The sequence below is a fragment of the Apteryx rowi genome, unplaced genomic scaffold (genome assembly GCF_003343035.1).
Source record: "Apteryx rowi isolate R43461 unplaced genomic scaffold, aptRow1 scaffold_774, whole genome shotgun sequence".
Lineage (NCBI taxonomy): Eukaryota > Metazoa > Chordata > Aves > Apterygiformes > Apterygidae > Apteryx > Apteryx rowi.
In genome coordinates, this window is record NW_020451065.1 from 64,191 (window position 1) to 82,180 (window position 17,990).

Sequence of the window (17,990 nt, forward strand, 5' to 3'; positions counted from 1 at the left end):
GTATCAAAACAAATTACACTGTCCATATGTCCAGTCTATATGAAGGTACCATGTTTCCTGAGAATTTCAGTGCATCCTCAGTCCCCCTGTTTGGGTGGGCCCCCAGAACCTCAGAGGATCAGCAACCTTGGCTTTGTTCACACTCCATTTAGAGTCACAACAAATCTTCAAAAGCACACCATTGTCACCTCTATAGCAAACTAAAAGAGTTCAAATAAAGAGGAAACACTTTTTTCCCCTTAGTCTATTTTGTCTTTACTGAAGGTAAACACACTGTGGTGTATGCATGATGGACCATATTTGAGCCTCCTGACGCTGATATCGAGAAGTATCAAGTTACTGTAGAGTACTGAGATACTATTAAACCCATGGACAGGTGGACAGTGGGACCCATGGGACACAGGGAAGTGGGAAGAGCAGGTGCTCTCCTCACCTCACTGAAATATGATCAGCCAGAAAGCATGGAATCAGCGGAGGGAAGTAAGATCTGCCCTTGGGGACCTCACCCTGCCAGAGAGGCGGTGGCTGCTCCTCCCACCCATTCCTCTTCCCCTCCCATGATCTACTGATCCACCCAGGGGAATATCAGCTCTGCCCTGGCACCTTGCTGGCGATGAAAGGAGCACTGCTGAGCAGGGAGCCAGGAGGAGGAGAGGGGTAGAAGCGGCTGGGACACCAGGCAGGAACTGGAGATGCTGCAATAGGTGTCAGCACTGAACAATTCTGGCATTGTTTAGATTGCAAAGTTTGTTGTTTGTCTTCATTAATGTGAAACAAAGCTTTAGCCACAAAAATGCAGGTATAAAGCCTACACTTCCCACATCAGCTGTATGCATATGCAACCCAAAGTCTTTTCACAAAACAAACAAAAAAGCCATCCACCCCCAACAAGAACTACAAAAACAAAGTAAAATTCTGTTCAGATCAACGGACACTCAAAAATTGAAATGTTACCATAGAACAAAAGCAACATAAAGGCACTCAGGTGAAAACTCTTAAAAAAATTAAAAAAATAAAATGCACAAACGTCTCACGTCCAATAACCGATCAATGAAAGTTTTCACAGTAGAAAAGTATCTCAACATCGGGTCCACTCTGTTGACTTCTAAAACTTATTTAGCTCACTTTCTTAGAAGAAAGAAAAGAGCTGTTCTAGGAAGGCATATTTAAGACTGAAAATTGTACTTTGAAAATGCTTTCTTTCAGCACTACTAGAAAAAGCAAAATGATTAGGAGCACAGACTTCATAACCTCCAGGTTATGCTTTTGTTGTTCGGAATTTTTCATGTACTAGCTTAAAAAAAAAAAAATCCTGAAAATTAGGAGGATCACAGAGCAACCTTCAGTAACTGCTACCAAAAACTAGTATTTTGAAAGGCCCATTTCAGCTTCTAGGTCTTTAAGCAATAAAAGCAATGTTTACTCTAAAGGTTATTGGTGACATTTTAAAGTTACACCAAAATAAAACAAACTCCCACCCTACCTTGGACATAAATAAATAAGAAATTCCAGATACTCTTCACTAGCAGTAACTCCTTAAAATATTGTGAAGGATGTGTGATTAGAATGGCTGTTTAAAAATCTAGGTTTCATGGTTCCTTCTTTCTGGTGAAGTTTGAATCATGCCAGCCAGCTACTAAAAATGTATATATTTGGGGGATGTTTATATGTTGGGAGACAGATATGATACTCGATATAAAATGAGCACTGTCCAAGTTCAAATGATGACAGAGCTGATTTTATAAAAATTTCAGGCTCGGTCAATTCCCTTCTAAACTGAAGTTGTAACATACAATGAAAAGTTTGTATTATATGGCTACAGCAATGCTAGATTCTTTTATTAGGTAATTTCAAGAAGAAAGATCTTCCTGACAGGTATACATTTAATGACCTGTTAAAATTTGTTGCTCTCAAAACTGAGCCAGTGTTAGGTAACACCTCACCTGATTACACCTAATTACACACACAAGAACAAAATATATACAAATATATACATACCATATGCTTTTTGCTGTTAGTCTTATTGCTCTGGGCTTTTTCATTTATATTTTTTTTTTGAAGGAGGGGGGGGAGATATTTGCTCCTTCCTCTATTAAGGCACGTTGCCAGGGAGCTACTGAGGATGATACCGGGAGTTGATAACCAGGGTAGAAAAGCAAAGTCACAAAAAACAAACAAATAAACAAACAAAAATTCACAGGAACAGACTGAGCTCCTGACTGCAGAGTCACACCACTGTGATGGCAACCACTCTCCCAGCACCTCCAGAAACACTGCTTCCAGCACTTCCAGAAACGCCGCTTCCAGCTGTGCTGTCCACATCGTCACCTGAAACCTCGCAGCAGCAGCCCTGCCTCACCCACTGCCTGCAGCTGCCCCCCTTACCCTTGGGCAATCCCCWGGCACGGCACACGCAAAGGGGCAGAAGAGGCAGATGTCCTAGGTGTAAGGTTAACCAAGGAGGAAAGGAACTATGGTTCCAAGGGGAATTTAAAAACAAGCAAATATGTGAATAGAGCATCCCAAGTCCTCTAAAGAGTTTGATAATTTCATCTAGTTTTCACTTGTTTTTCTCTCTCCTCTCCCATTTCTCAGGCCCAAAGAATTGCTCCTTTCAGTTTAAGTAGTCTGCTTTCTTAGGCGACAACAAGGTACAAAGCATTATCTCTGCTTGCTGCGCCCATGGATAAGCATCCAGAGCTGCTGCCTGCTGGCTCTACGGCCGCAATCTTTCAAATGCAAGCATTGCTTTCCAAAACCACGCACATGGACAATGGCACGTCCAACAGCACTAGCAATGCAGAAGCCAGTGAAGTATCTGATTATTTTTAGAACATTCAACGGACTTGACAGATGGCCATCTATGCTCAAAGCACACAAGTCCTGGAAAGACACACAGAGAAAAAAAAGCCTTTTAGACTGTGCGATTCTCTCTCTATATATATTTAGGACCCTGTAGTGCAAATGTCYCTCAACCTTTGATCAGATAGGAAAATGCTGTAATTCTCTAGTTCACAAATGGGGAATTGAAGTACAGGAAGTGCCTCCACACAGTCAAATGAGAACGGAAGGGCAACGCACATAAGCATCCTCACTCTAATTCAATCAGCACAGATAACAAGCAGCAATAAGGATGAGGGAAGAGACTAATTTGTCAAGGAGCCAATTATTTTCTGTGTAAAAATTAAGCTGACACAAGCTATGCAAACTATGCACAGTCTCACATTTATTTGGCTATGCAGGCACTTGCATAGAAATTAATGCTCAGATCCACAAAAGAAAATAAAAAGCCTAAATTCCTCTCTGCATCTAGGTTTAAATGGCTCACTCAATGCTCTCAGAAAGCATGTAATGGAGCAATGAATTGAACCCAAGTCCCAGGGTAGCATCCTGTATCATAGCAGGGGTCCCCAAAGGTGAGCAACAGTGGCAGTGTGCAAACTGCAAAGAGAAAACAGAGGTGGTGAGAGGCCTGCACACGTATTTTCCATAGCCAGAAAGACCGAGGTGATATGATAGAAGACTCCAGGTGGAACAGCCAAGCAGACAGTCAGGCCAAAAATGTAGCAGTGAAACCCCACTACGTAGGTGGAACAGCCTGTTGTCTAGGCCTGCTGCGTAACCTGCACCTGCTCTCTGGTGTAGCATCTTACACAAAATTAGTTTTGTATTTTTGCTTCTGTTTTACCTCTGCCTCTGAGACTACAGGCAAATGACATGCATCTGCTCAAATGACTACATATTTCCTTACCATCATCTGCTGCAATACAAGCATTCAAATGTTGCCACCCGCCTTTTTCGAACATGAAGCATCACTAAGGATTCTGCTTAGACCTGCAACCGGGAAGCAGACAGAGCGCCTTCATACAGTTCTAACAAGTCTGCTGTGTACACACGCCAGTTCGGACCCCTAAAAAAGTGCACCATGACAGATGGCAAGGATTATACCAACAGGTCAGTATCAAGGCCAAAAAAGGAAAGAAGATATAACACTGAAAGCAATATTAAAAATTTGCATCTAGCTCGCAAGGGAAGGAATGGTAGAATTACAACAAAGCACACATTAAGGGAAAGTATTTTTAGCGTACTAGTTCTGAAAACTAGTTCTGAAACCAGGCACTCAGGATTGCTATATGTGCCTCTGGAAAGCCCARAGCAGTCTCTAGGGCACTGCACAGATTCAAGTAGTTACCCACACCAACAAAAGCTGCAGTATTGGGTCACACAACACATTTAAGTATAAGGCAACAGAAACAGGAGAACATGGAACAGGAGAAGCATTTTAATTTGCTGCCAGGTCATATAGATGCATATAATTAAGTTTCACAAGCCAAAGCTGGTGAAACTTAATCAACTCTGAAGAAGAGTTTATTAGCACCTTACTTGAGAAACGATAAACTTCACAGCATTTGGTTAATTTATGTCTCACTGACTAGATTAACCAGGTTAAGTTTTACTGCTTTTGTACTCTACTAGTGTACTTCATTTGGTGTAATAGTAAAGGGTTCAATTATATATTTACATTATAATTACCACATAAATGTAAGGGTATTTCCAAAACATGAATAAGCTCTATGTTTACAAAGAGAATAAGCTCTATGTTTACAAAGTTTCCAGGACATTACATATAACTGAAGAGCTCTAAGCCAAAATAGGAGAGCTTCCCTACTGTGCTGAAGTTGGGGTTGATCACTCAACCTTTGCTTACATGAATAACCCTCTTTTATGAGAATAACTCCACTGACCTTTCAAGTATTACACCTGTCATGTTTCTTGTAAAAAGACTGCGCTCTTAAAAGCCCCCAATCAAAAGGCAAAAGTTAAAAGACTGAAAATGAATTTGAAGACAGAGGGGATTTCTGGACTTCTTGTTCAGATTAAACATAAACCAGCATAACAATCTCCTGATCTCCAAATGGAGAGAAAGATAGATTTGATGTGTCTGTTCCATGCTGTGGGCTCTCAACAACATGATCAGAAATCTGGGACTGTAAAGATATGATCTGGAGAGAAGATACAAAAAGGAAACCAACACTCTTGTTCTTGAGGACTTAGCTGGAATAGTTTAGGTGGTCATTATCCCCACTATAGAAATGTAGTAGCTAATGGTCTGAGTGTTTTTGTTCTGTTCTAACAGGAAAARAAAAAAAAAAAAAAAAACAGGCTAAGCTTAGATCACCTTCAACACACTAATTAGATCTGCAAGAGCCTGTCCACATGACCAGAGTAAAAGAATAAATGAGAACCCAAGTAACAGAACAATAACAAAGGATTGATTCAGCTCCAACAGACTCCCCAGCTGAATTACTTCTGGCTTACTTGGAAGGAGAATTTTACCACTAAGTCAGGCTATCATGTTTCACAGARAATAGGAGGAAGCAAAAGAGGTACCAGAAATTCCAAGTCATGAATGTCAGTTGTCAAGAAATAAAAATATCTAGATTTAATCTTCCCTTTCTGACAGCTGAACACTACCAAATATATTTTCCATAAGGAATAAATGCATTATATTGTATAATCCAACTGTTGTTGTTAGGAAGAAACAGGTTAAAAAGTACAGTTTGGAAGAAAATTATTAATGAGCAGAGTGCTATGCAATACTGAATGTGAAAGGGCAGTGCTGTTTGAAATCAGGCCATTTTGGAAGGTTTTTATTTTTTAGTCACTAAGAACATTGCTGCAGAATTTCTTGCCCACAGAAGTTATAAAAGAACTAACAACTTCATTGTCTTGCATCCCCTGTTTTAATTCATCCCGATTCAAGTAAGTGTCAAGCCCAAGTCTTCTGAAGCCTGCAGCCTTTCAGGCTCACATTGTACAGGTTTGCATAACATGCCAAATCAAAATATCAAATCCTGTGCACTTTATGGACTGTTGACAGAAAACACTGGTCTCTTCTTACCAAATACTGTAAAAAAGATACAAGGCAGCAGCAAAACACTAGCCTTTGTAGAAACAGAATGAATTATGTAGATATTGAAGTACAGCAAACCACACACGTAAGCAATGGAAGCACCCATGAATTTGCAGACTACTGGTTCCAGTTAGTTCTGAGATGCCAATAGTTTTAGCAATTTTCATTTAATAAACTAAGTCTTTCAACAGTCCTGGACAAAAACGTTACTTTCATTTTACAGATGAGAAACTGAGAGCCAGAAGGACCTCGTGGTCATTCTGAAAGTTATGACAAAACCACAGATCTCTCAACCGCCAGCCCAATGGCTTACCCATTGTGCCCGTCTTTCTCAGGACACCTTTTGAAGGAAATCATCTGTGCTTACACCACATACTATGGTGTTTCTACCACAGTTTGTATTGCATTTCTGAGATCAGATCCCAAATTGATATACAGCATCATAGTTCCACGGGCAGAGAACAAGAGGAGGATGCAGTCTGCCATGTTCACAGAGGATAAGACAAATGTCACTGCTTTCCTACCTTAGAGCATGCACACACACAAAGGACTTATCTATGTACTTAGTAGCACTCAACTACAACACTAAGTACTTGCAGTTTTCTAAAAAAATAAAAATTCATGAACATTCTACATCTACTAGCATTTAGAAAATCCCCTTAGGACTACTTTGCTTATTTAGCAGTTGACACCAGCATGTTCTTTGCTTGCAACAACCCCTAGTTTTATGATCTGTTTTTAAAAACACTTCAAAGACAGCCTGCACAGGTATGTTTTGACCTTGTCAAAACATATGCATGCAGACAGCGATGACATTGCCAGAGCTGATGATTTATGGGTTCTCTGTGAGTTCTTAAGGGATGTGACAAAGTCCTCCCAACCAAGCAAAGCAACAGAAGAAGCCAACAGATAGTCACTCCATCCTTGCACCCCCTAAGTGGAAAGCTATGAGAGTGAATCAGGCAGCAAACAAAATCAGCCTACTGCTTGGTGCCACCTCCCCTCCCTCCCAGCTGAGCAGTCAGGAGAATTGTCCTAGGTCACATATGCAGTACATTGTTAAGGGCCGCCGGATTCACAGTGTCACATATCCCAGGCCTGACTATACATCAGAGTTGCTCCTATGAATTAGCTTATACAGGACTCAAGTGGGACTTGCACTGGCAAAAAAGCAGAATTCCTTATACAACAGCTCCACTACAGAGACATATACAGCAAGTGTCCGTTCAAGATCACACGGAGCTCAGCCAGCAGAAGTGCCAAGCCAAAGACACTGAGCTTTCGCTCTCCTCTCTCAAGCTGTTGAAATATGTCCATGCAGCATGCAGTTGCTGCAAATTGAAGTATTACTGCCCTTCACCTTCTCACTTTCACCTACTTCAGTTGTTTGTTACCGCTCCTTCACCAAAAATTACCATATAAGGTACTTATAACAGAGTCAGCAGAAGGGATCCTATACCTGCATTTCAGTTTATACCCAACATATCAGCTCAAAGCCACCTCCATCGGGCTCAGCTACTGGAAAAAGCTCTGGGCTTCGCACTGGACAGCTAAATTGCAAGCGTGCATTTACTTCTGCCAACTCTGCCATAAATAAGCAGAAAGCTAGGACAGGTGTTACAACTGCGCATGGCAACGCCTTCTGCAGTTATTTAGTTTGGTGGACCACAGCAACTGTATAATTTAACACTTTAAAAGAGGAGTGATGATGAGACCTACGGCACCACTCACAAGATAAGAGACAGACTAAAAAAGACCAACATGTTCTCAGTTTCACAGCAAATTTGCTCTCTCCTCTCTGTTCCTTCTTCCCCAATCCACTAAAGGTATTTATATGGAAAATGAATATATTAGAGGTACAGTAGAAAGAGACAAATGTTCTTACTTTGAAGAGTCAGTTAAAGAAGTACAAACAATAATGGTGCAGCTCAATGCTTGGCCCAAATACATGCAAAATAAATTACCTTCTACTTATAATTACTGCAGATCCCATTCCCAAAATGCTCAAGCATAACGTTAAGTTTGTATTTGAAATATTCCCATTGCACTCAAGAGGATTTAGTAAACACTTTCTCAATGCTTTACAGAATAAGGCCAGGCAACAAGAAATTGTTAAAATATGCATAACTCTACCAGTTTAATGGGAGGTATTGGAACTGGTCAATATTTTTCAGGTTAAGTAGGTTTTCCAACAAAATTCATAATCATGCTGTGAAAATTAGTGGAAACTTTTTTTAAATTAAAATGTAGCTACCATGCTGAAGTTTTCAGGAAAAAAAGCCTCAAATTAACAGCCCACTGAGACTAAACTGATTAACATTAAAATATTTCCTCAATTAAAAAAAAGGGGGGGAGGGGCAGGATACAAGAGAGAACTACAAGGAAAATTATTATTTTCAAGTCGCACCTCGAGATCCCTTTTTCAATCAACCCTGGTTGCAAGGGCTCTTGATCATGCAAATCCTAGTTTATGGCTTTTCCTCTTTCACTCACCTCCCAACCAAGAAACAAAGCAGCTGAGAAAGGGGTGCAGGGGGAGAAAGGAGTCTCATAGTAATGCAATGCAAATGTTTTCCTATCTGAAACACAGTTAAGAGAACCAAAATGCCAAGTTTCCATAGCAACCTTAACTGTGCCACATTGCATACACTGTATATTAAGTAACATATTGAACAGCTTAACTGTTCAGAAAAATCCTGTATGTTTGTAACCTGGAGAATTAACACTGGAAACCTTCACTGTGCATTTCTTAACTCCTTAACCTGAGATCTTTATTATATTACAGTGCTTTGAAAGCAACATTATATTACATCAACATACACGGTTTAACAGGTGCTCAGATATTGCAGAGTTAGGTGCATTAAAATTACAATGCTTTGACAGTACCATCTACCCACTGCATGGTCTGAAGTCTGTTTTAGAAGCAGCAATGTTTCTAATCATTTCATTCCTCCTTGCAAATTCCTTTAGGTACTGCATAATGAAGAATGACTTAGTTCTCTTGCCCTTCTGCAACATCCTTAAAATCTTTATCATCTTACCATTTTTCCTTTCTCCATCTCAGGATTCCTGYAGAACACTACACACAGCTTCTGGCCTTGTACTAGTAGAGAGCCAACTTGTGCCACAGAAGGCAGAAACTCCTAGCTGAAACTAAACCAACCTTGCCATATAACACAGCACAGTTACATTTACCTGCATAACTACAGAATCTCTCTGAATAACAACTTGCTTCTTTCCAGTAAGATTTTCTCTGCTTTTCTGTGATCTAGCCATTTGTGAAGAGCTAAGTCTACTTGAAATTATTCACATGAATACGGTTAGCAACCTTAATACTAGTCAGAGAAAACATACCCACCTCTGCAGTGACAGAACAGTTGTGCATCTTAAGATAACTAATCACTAATGCCTGTAAAAGCTGTCCTTGCCAAAAATCTGTGGAATGAAGGCCTTAAAGTAAATATAAACTGTCACATTTGCTTTTGTTATCATCACTTTTTTTTTTATCCTCCACTGGTCTCCCTTCTTTCTTCCCTCCCTCTCCAGTTCTCAGAAGGGTAACAAATTCTCAGTTCAGAAGGAAGCGCGAGAAAAAAGGAGGCTATTTCTATGTACACAGAAAAGCCAGAACAAATGACCAGTTCATACAAACCAGCTATACGCTATCCTTTCCTCAGCATATCTAATCTGGACTTTATTTGCTCAACTCTGGATGCGTTCATTCAGTGAAATGGTTCAGGGCTTGGTTAACAAAGGAAAAAGGAAGTTTGAATCAAGGTTGATTAGAGTTGAATTAGAACAGAAACATGGAAACTTTCTGGTAGAACAATAGCAGCAAACATTTTACCTTCAGATAACTCAAGTGTTTCAAAAATTATTATTAAACTGTGGTACTCTTGTTTAACAAAGCAAGCTGACTTTGAAACTAAAATTCAGAACATCTTACATTGAAGGCACCAGCATAAAGTATCTCAGTGTTTTTGAGGCAAACATTCCTTTTTCTTTTTGCTGGCCAAAGGAAAAGAAAAAAAAAAATCACAAAAATTTACCCAATTTTACAAATAATTTCAATTCCTCCAGTGCTGCATTTTCACTGAAGAAATTTCAGCTACATTACTAGACACTCAATGTCGCTGAACTCTGTACTTGTGGAGAACCACATCAGCATCAAGTGCATTCAGAGGGACTACTCACTTATATGAGTTATATTTGTAATAAGTAAGTACCCAGTTGCAGAACTGGGACCTGAAGACGAAAGCCAATAACTTTTCTTTCATTTCAAGTTACCGCTCACATGGCTGGTAACGGTGAGCATTTCAGACTGCTTAACACATTCCAGGAGAAAATTTTGTCTTCACTTGTTTACAGCTACATCAGAGTAATTGCTTGGGCTTCCTCAAGTTGAAGTCAGCCAAAACAGTTAGCCTGTTAAGGACAACATTTTTCTGTCCATGTTAAAGCCTCTTTTCTGAGGGACTATCGTGCTTCCACGCTTGGTGTCAAAAACTAAAAATTTGGCAGAAAGCAATTCAGACCTTTTCCTAGTCCCTCTGAAAATTTGTCCAAACTGAGTAGAGATGCAAGCTTTTTATAAAGAGAGGAAAATGCAGCTTACACCTAACCAATCTGGATGTGTTCTCAATTTGCAGTTAAAAAGCACTGACACACTATCCATAGGAAATGTATTATCCCAGACCTAGATACATGCCCTTATCAATAACAATTACAAGACTTAGGATAAAAAAGGTACACTTCAAATCTAGAATACACTGCTGGACTAACATAACGAACAGGCAATAAGTACATGGCACTGGCTTTCTACAGGTCAGTATAGCTTTTCTGAGGTATCTGCTTGCAGAACTTGCCAGAGCGAAAAAGAAAAAGGGAAGAGAAACAGAAAGAAAGATGCATTTCAAGGCTAGATAATGCATCATCCTAGGGCCTTTCAGTGAGAAAATTATCATCCACAGCTTTTTCATCACAGCAAGCATGCAATTCACAATTGTGTAACAATTCATTTATACTCACAATAATAGCTAATCTGCAAAGGCTAAGGAAAAAATAAAAAGCAAGAATTCAAAGCAAATGCTATGCGAGATGAAGAAGAAATCAAAAAACTTAAACAGTTATAAATCATTGTACCAGAAAAAACTTTTATTCTAAATGCTATATAATGCCGACAGCAAAGCAGTTAAGAGTTAAAACTATACTCAGTGCTGAAGGTAAAGTCCTGATTTCAGTGACATTCACCAAAGTTTGATCACTGATTTCACTGGGACAACTAAATAGAAAAAAATAAAATAAAAATCCAGAGCCAAAAGAAATTACATCCAAAAGAGAAAGTGATTTTTTTAAAGGCCAGTTACCATTTATTGAGAGATGACAATCATTTTGCCAAAGAAATATATTTCCTAAATTATTTTTCCATTTTCTTCCTGTAAGGGCTTTAACATCATCCAAAATCATACTGGTCCACATAACATCAACACATTATAGTTACCCAAGTACAAAGAAATACACACATCATCAGAACCACCTTAACATCAGGTTTATTGTTATAGGTGGCCCCTTCAGCTCTGCTGGCTTCCACTTTGTAGACCTCCTTGGCTTTCTGATGGTATTTTCCTGGACTACCCACAGTGGTCCTCAAATGTGCCTCACTCCTATGGGAGCGAGGCCAGCTCTGCAAGGAGCTCTGCACAGAGTACTTCACTCCCTGCATGATCTGGGCCTGCATTTCCTTCCTAGAAGAGTAAAAAGTAACTGAATGTGCATTTCTTGCTTTTCTCATAAACTTAATCTGGAAAACATTCGGGGTTGACCAGAAGGACTAGGAACAGTTTTCTTTGCAATATGCTTTTCCATAGCTCACTATTTGTCGAGCTCAGAAGAGGCTCTCCAATATGCATCACTGCAGCAGGTCTGGTTGTTTCCTGGGGTTCATGTTAGCTATCCTTCCTGCCGTTTTTGTAGAGGACTCTGGATTCCTTGAAATTATCATCCAAGCAGAATTCCAGGAGAAAGAGCCTTCATGGGACTCATGAATCTTCCCAAACCAGAAACAATGAAAAATTTTGAACCAGCCTGATTTCAAAAAAAATTTTTACATGCTCTTAAAAAGAAAGCTGTCAAATGGATATTTTTTTCTTAAACACAAATTAAAAATAGAATTCCAACAGCATTTGCAGTAGTTAAAAAAAAAAAGGTCAAAACACAAAAAGCCCTAGAGGTATTTATTGAGATTTCTCCTCCAATTTGCTGATGTTATAAAGGGTGCTTTGACTGTTCCGCTTTGCTTTTGAGACCAGTCTCCAGCCCTCTTCCTGTAAAACTTGCCTGTTATCTGCCAGGTTCAGCCTAGGGACTGGGAACCACCACAACAAGGACAGGACATGGCTAGTTGACAAAACAGTGAAACTTACTACTCCCACAGTAGTGTCAAGTGCACAGTGTCAACAGACTGGGAGAACAGAAACCTAATCTCCAGTTCCTTAATCTCTTTTAATGACAATGCATGTGTTACTTCTGACAACAGAAATCATGCATTACAAAGGGAAATGTAGTTTTTGAAACAAATGATCCACTTTTAAGTTTATCCACTGAGTGATCAGTTAGGGGCAGAGGCTCATACTGATTCAATTTTAAGGAATCCAGAATTCCTGTATTTAAGAAAATAAATTTGCCCCAATGAGGAAGCACATCAGCAGTAGCCCAGCAAGGGAGATTTTAATTTCAATCCTTAAGCATGGCTGTGGCAGAAGACAAACATAGATGACACTGCGAAGTCTCATCTAACCTCTGTAAAGCAATGTAATGATGCTAGCCATCTCCCAACACATACCCCTAATAATAAGCACAAGGACTGGAGAACAATTCACTGCACTACGCAAAAGCCACCGTTGTCTTTCTCTTGTGGTTCATAATTCATCTCCCAACCAGTCCGATGATTAGTCAGACTGCTTGCTATTTGACCCCTCACATTTTGGTGGCAAGAGAGCTTTCCATATTAATCAGCTGTTACACCACTGTTAATCATTTGGCCCATATCGGCACAAGTGACTGGCGTATACCAAACAAAGTCAATCTTTCATGACATACCTGGGCACAGTCCAGCAAAGTTTTCCATAACAAAGTATGCATTAAAGTTTTACCCGTTTGGTTCTCTATCCATTGTCATGAGGATGTGACGACTTGCACCATGCATTTCCTGGACATCTCCTCCAGGTTAAAAGTTTTAGGAGCTGGGACAAATGCAATTGCCTGGATTTCATGATACAGGTAATCAAATTATCCCTGACAGACCTGAGCTGCTACCTTTAGTCCTCAGCAGCTTCGCTGGAATGTGCTCAGTCAGCAGCCAGGATGGGGAAAAAAAAAGTCAAACATTGTTTATGTACTATAGGGGAAGAAAATTATTTTTTAAATATATATTCTAAATAACATACAAATCACCATAATGTGTTCAGCCTACCCAGGTTCAATCAAACCTAACTAAACTCTTCAGCACTTCTGTGAGTCAGCCAAACCTTCGTGAGGAAGTGTTAGGAAAAGCTTTGGCCATTCTCTGGCCTACAAAGGTTTGCAGGGCTTGGTACAGCTACAAAAACCTGTACAAAATATCACATCCAGCTTTATTAGAAGTGCCAGAGTATCTAGAATGACTACAACCACTTAAAAACATTGCAGAAATGCCACTTATTAAGTTGATGGTAAAATAAAGCCCTTGCCACCACATCGGGGCATTACTTAACCAAGAGACAATAGACGACTGCTACCCGCTGTGTTATTTAACCTACTTTTTTGCACAGTGACTGCTGACACAACATGCAAGCACTGCTGAGTCACTGACGATACCTAACTGCTCCTTGTAGCACCCCCTCCAAGGAACGCCCTACGCAGATCCCAACCAGCTTCTGAAATCACAGAGCCACCTAGCCAGGCAGGAAGTCCTCCATACCTGTTCCCCCCAGATGAAGGGGGCAGCAACAATTTATAAATATTCATACTTCTTTTTTATCAGCTGCATTTAGAGTATTTAAATAGAAAACAAACCAGAAAGTGAGACAGATGGCATGTGGTACAGAAAGCAGAAGAAACAGAGAAGAATAGCTGCAGAAAGAGACAGCATTGTTAGAAAAGGTTACATTTAGTTGGAAAGTGAGTCAGGGAATAAATTACCCTTTCTTTAAGATAAGGTTGGGTTCAAGTAAATAGAAGCTCTCACTGAATTTCTGCAGAACAAGGCTGTGATTTCCCATAACTGGTACACTGGGACAGCTTGTAATCTGCCCTCGAAGTCTTAGATTTTTGGGAAATGGCTCTCAGACATCTATGGAAACACTAATGGAAGCTCCCAAAAGCAGCCACTTCTGGGAGAAACTACTGGAAGAAAAATTCCCTTCTAGAAATTGATAACTATTAAAAAAAGGCTTCTAAATCCTACTCAGTGGATAAGGAAATAAACAAACATTCCTAACTTGACATCGTAAACAAAAAGTATATGCAATTCTGGGTTGTGTAAACAGGCATAACTTCCTTGCTCAACTCTGATGTTTTCTGTTCTCATAAACAAGGTTGATACTACCATTATTTGAATATCATGTGTAGTCAAGACTCTGCATTTCAAAAAGGATGTTGAAAAACTGTAAAACATACTAAGAGCAGCCATAAAATGGCAACAAAAGAAAAAAAAAGGCATCCTAGTAGGATCTATATAATTCAATCCATTCAGTGCATCAAACTAGAGGCCCAAGGTAAGTTAACTATGTGTGCTACAGAATAACTGAAAGCAGGAACTAGCTTAATCTAGCTGACAAAACCATAAAACCACATGGAAGTTGAGGCATGCAATACAAATAAAAAACACTGCACACATTAAAACACACAATAAATAATGATTAGAAAGGCTTATTAAGACTATGATGAATTTTCTATCCATTGAAAGCTCCAAGTCAAAACCAGGAGCATTCCTGCAAGACAAGCTGTGTTTCAATGACAAGTTATTAATACTGTAGTTATTTAAGACTATCTCCAGGACACTACATGGTGCCACACTGAAATACTGGCACTAGCTCTCAGAGCTTGGCCAGAGCCTGGGAGTGGCACAGGTGTGACAGCAAATCACCGCACCTGGAGTAATTCACCCCTCTCATCATTTATTCCTAGCTTCTGTAACACAACCCATCATGAACTACTGACAGACCCTACAAAGTCTCCGCATGTGTGAGAGTACTCTATCCTAGTAGTGAAGAAGAATATAAGTTGCAGATTCACAATCAAAGACCCCTGGACCACTGCAGTATGCTCACAACTTCAAAACAGAGCAAACAGTTCATAACAGATAGCCTTCAGTGGCAGCATAGCCGCTTGACATTTTGACCAAGAACAAAGTATAGTTTTCTGCTGACAATCAAAAGGCTTCACAAAGAAAAGGAAAAAAATACTCCCATATATATGTTTGTAAGGGAAATATAATCCCTTCATTTTGCTATGAATTTTGTCACTGCCTCACTATCTCATGAATCAGGCTAGGTAAAAAGTCACAGGGGAATAAAGAAACTACTCAGATTTCAAAAAAATCAACTGAAAACTTGGTTCTACTGCTCTCCTACTCTTTTTTTCCTTGTCAAAGGTGACCACCTAAGTGAGTTCTTTGGATGCTGACTTCAGTTCTTAACTGTCTGTAGAGTTAACTGTCTTTTTTCAGAAGTGATATTAAACCACATGAAACATTTGGGGCAGCAGTATAATTAGAGCATCTCCCTCAATGAGGAAAAAAAAAAAAAAAAACAATCCTGAGGCCTTGCTCTTCACAACAAGGAGCAAGAAGTAACTAACCCAGTGGCAGACTGTCACTTCCACCCTCAATATTAAGCCAGCAGGTGGATACTTCACTAAAACAAGAGCGAGCCCATAAAGCCTTAAACGTGTTTGGCTTACTGATGATGAGGAAGAAGAGATTTGTCAGTCCTTCACAACTGCTGTGTTTGGCATCTACTAAGCAACTCTCCGATACAAAGGGCAAAACTCAGGCACAAGATAGGAAGTTTTACCCTTCTGATCATTAGTTGTATTCCAGCTTCCCTTCAATGCCTACTGAAGGCAAAGGGAAACTGAGTTCCCTTTGCTCTCTATTTACATCATACTTATCTTTTGTAAAAAAAAACTGCAGCAGCAATACCTGTACCTTGTACAGGTAAAATACCTTGTAGCAGCAACTTGTTGGGTCAGATCATGCTCCAGGGGTTTATACTAATTTCCACCTTCGAAACACTCACCCAGACTAGTGACTAAAGAGAGTCACTGTGGCTGCAGTTACTTATCTATAGGATTTTCACAATTTTGTTACTATACTTTCTGAAGTAATGTTATTCTCTAATCCAAATCACTCTCCAAACAAATTCACCTTTGTTTTGAATACAGAAACTTATTCCCTACTACTATATGACATTTGCAAGCTATCCACTGAAGAGGTCATGACCATAAGTTTGCCAAATATTTATGCAGCCAATTCCTAGGCAGTTCTGCTCCTATCTTCCAAAATTTTGAATACACAAAACAAAACAAAAAAAAGTATTCCTACACAACAAGGCAAGGATTGTTCCCATCAGTTTTGGGTTACTTCAACTCCAAACAGAATCATTTATCATTTCAGCAGAAGAAACAATAAATCAAAGCCACCAAGAGTGGCCATAAACTTATAAACATGCTTCTTTTTATAACGTAATATGCAACAGGAAAAAAGGTACTGAATTATACTGAATTTCCTTCCAAAAGGAAAAGAAGTTGGGGAAGAAAAAAAAAAAAGCCTCTCAGACAGCATTTTATGTCTGCAAGCAGTCCCATCAACTTCAATACAATTATTCACAAGACCAAAGTTACATGTTTAGGTCCTTCAGAATATTTTGTGGATATTTATGGACATTTTCCAGGTAAAGAGAAAAATGAAAGACAAAGCAGCCTAAACCCCAAAAAATTTATGTATTTTTTAATCTTGGCTTAAAGATCTATATTCCTGCTAAAATAATTCTCATCCAGAAACTATATAGGTACTTATTTGCATTAATTTTCTAAAGCATGTTTGTATACATATATAAAACAGTACTAGCATTAACTGAATTTCCAAACTATGCAAATACTTGTTTCTGCAATAGGCTGAGAGTTCTTCAACATGCATTTTAAGTCTCATCCAAATACAGGCCTTTAATCTGGGTCACAGCAGCTTGAGGCAAGCCACAATCAATTAGTGAGTTACTATCCATCTTAAAAGTCCACCATTATACATTAATACAAAAATGTATGATGACTTACCGGAAACACAATAATTGTGGCACATAAAGTAAACACACAATAAAAGCATATTAGTATATTATTGGGTATAAGTGTTCATCATCTTATTTCATCACCTAGAGGATGAACAGTTACTGCATCCTTTAGCACCATAATACTGCAAACACATCATCAACACGCAGGCAAACCCTTCCAACCCCCCAAATGACTCTGAAATAGCGTATGAAGATATGCCCAGACGCAGCAAAGAAAGTCTGCCGCACAGATCACAGGCGAGATCGGTGCCTACCACACCTTCCGCGCCCAAAAGCACTTAGTCATGATAATCTGAGACAACAAATTTATATAGAAAAGGTTGGAACTCTCCAGAAAATCGTCCAAGACCCGGGGCGGGGGGAGGGCGGAATTAGATTTAAAAACCCGAAGGCCAAGATAACAAGCCATTCAAATACATCAGCTGCTTAAGAAAATAACAGGTCCAGGTTCGCAGGCTTAAATCCTCGGGCACCGTCACTTGCATCCGAAACACGCAGCGGATCTGTCCCTTGCAGACAAATGCTTAGAGCCGCTCTGCAGCAACCCGCGCGCTCGCAACCATGAAAAAGCCCCAAAAAGCTGAAAGCGGCAATGCCCCTCACCTCCCTAGCCGCGCTCGTCCTGCAGCCCCGGCCGCTGTTGTAAACAAGCGAGCAGGCAGCCGGCTTCCCCCAGTAACGCAGGACCAGCCGCGAAGCCGCCGCCGCCGCGGACGGCTGGTGCTCCGGCGCGGCGCCGCAGCGCGCACCCA

The 17,990-nt window shown here is 39.9% G+C and overlaps 1 protein-coding gene across 1 annotated transcript in view; it reads right to left on the bottom strand.

The window, feature by feature from the left end:
* Positions 1 to 17,919, bottom strand: part of LOC112976862 (nuclear receptor coactivator 7-like) — a 40,589-nt gene extending 22,670 nt beyond the window's left edge. The window contains exon 1 of the mRNA XM_026088562.1: positions 17,842 to 17,919. The gene's annotated coding sequence lies outside the window, so the exon portion shown is untranslated. The remainder of the gene's footprint in view (positions 1 to 17,841) is intronic.
* Positions 17,920 to 17,990: the final 71 nt, after the last annotated feature.